Here is a 1,701-nt window from a genome sequence, read left to right on the forward strand (position 1 = left end):
TTAGAGCCCCCCTTTCCCCCAACCCCGACCCCCATGCAGGCTTCTGCTTCCCCCCCTTTCCAGCCCCCTGACCCCCCCTTTCCCCCACCCCCCCATGCAGGCTTCTGCTTCCCCTGACCCCTTCCCCCCCCCATGCAGGCTTCTGCTTCCCCTGACCCCTTTACAACCCCCTGACCCCCCCTTTAGAGCCCCCCTTTCCCCCAACCCCGACCCCCATGCAGGCTTCTGCTTCCCCTGACCCCTTCCCCCCCTTTCCAGCCCCCCGACCCCCCCTTTCCAGCCCCCCTTTTCCCCACCCCCCATGCAGGCTTCTGCTTCCCCTGACCCCTTTGCAACCCCCTGACCCCCCCTTTACAACCCCCCTTTCCCCCCAACCCCACCCCCCTTCGCAGGCTTCTGCTCCCCTTGGCCCTTTGCAGCCCCCCCCGGCCACTCCCCCCTTTATAGCCCCCCGCGACCTTTGAACCCCTCAGTCACCCCTCCCCCGCCCGTCTGATTAGCCCCAGCCTCAGACGCTCCCCCACCTCGGCTCCTTCCACCGCCAAGCGCCGGCGCGCACGCCGCGCTGCACGCCGGGAGTTGTGGTTCCAGGAGCCTCGCTCTCCCAGAAGGCACCGCGGAGCCCAGTGGGCGCGGCTGCCGCCTCCCCTCCCCGACTACAGTTCCCAGAGGCCCCCCGCGCGGCAAAATCTACGGCGTCGGAGGAGGGACAATCGAAGAGGCGACGCGTCCGTCCAGGGAAGCTCTTAAAGGGACCTGCGCCCCAGCCAGGGGCCCGCCTCCCGGCCACCCCCAGCCATCGACTACTGGGGGCCAGCCCAGTGCCCTGGCCCCACTGACACGCCCAGGGGGCTGCCGGGGCCCGTTGGGGTTGCGGGGGGGCATTTCACCAGTTACAATCCATTTAACTCCGATGCCCCATTAACGCTTGGGAGAAAGGGCTTCTGAGAGCAAGGAGCCGCACCGCCTTGCTTCCGCCGACACTGTATTGTTTTCTGATCACCCTGCCCCAGCCCTCCTCCCGTGGCTGTTATTACCCGGACTGTTATCACCATTAATCATAACTCGCCTACGTTCCTCAGGGATATTTCTTGCAGCACTCAGCAACTCCGGCTCTTGCTGTAATAGAATCACAGAAGATCAGGGTTGGAAGGGACCTCAGGAGGTCACCTGGTCCCACCCCCTGCTCAGAGCAGGACCTAATCCCAAATTTTTTTCCCCAGATAGGGGGACCGTTGGAGACCCTACTTTGAACCGACGTCCAAGACGTCACCATACACAGCCTCAGACCGCCGAGAAACCCTCCCGCAAAAGTGGGGGAGAACCGAGCAGACATTCTTGATGTGGATTCCCTTTAGCGCATGACTCTTTGGAAGCGGCTTAAACTAAACTAAAAAAAGGCACTCTTAATGCCCCAAAACCACATACACATGAGGAGTTTTACTGGCCAAGCTACACTGGTATAATTACACTGATCGACCAGCCACATGGAGAATTACACTGGTATAGCTGAAGTAATATTATGCTGGCATCACTGTGCTGGTCAGTTTCCTCATGTAAACAAGCCCTAAAAATTAACCCTAAGAGAGGGAGACTCAATAGGTGTTCAAATCTCTTTGGGGTTCAGGCACAGACTCAGTTCTTGACTGTGCCTTTAAGGGGAAGTTTCTGAATGAGAGCGGAGGACTTCCCCCTGGAAGG

The 1,701-nt window shown here is 60.1% G+C and overlaps 1 protein-coding gene across 1 annotated transcript in view; it reads right to left on the reverse strand.

Moving 5' to 3' along the window:
• The window catches only part of ELMOD3 (ELMO domain containing 3), a 31,976-nt gene extending 31,410 nt beyond the window's left edge, over positions 1 to 566 (reverse strand). The window contains exon 1 of the mRNA XM_073325439.2: positions 525 to 566. The gene's annotated coding sequence lies outside the window, so the exon portion shown is untranslated. The remainder of the gene's footprint in view (positions 1 to 524) is intronic.
• Between the last annotated feature and the right edge of the window lie 1,135 nt (positions 567 to 1,701).

The sequence above is a fragment of the Lepidochelys kempii genome, chromosome 26 (assembly GCF_965140285.1).
Source record: "Lepidochelys kempii isolate rLepKem1 chromosome 26, rLepKem1.hap1, whole genome shotgun sequence".
NCBI lineage: Eukaryota > Metazoa > Chordata > Testudines > Cheloniidae > Lepidochelys > Lepidochelys kempii.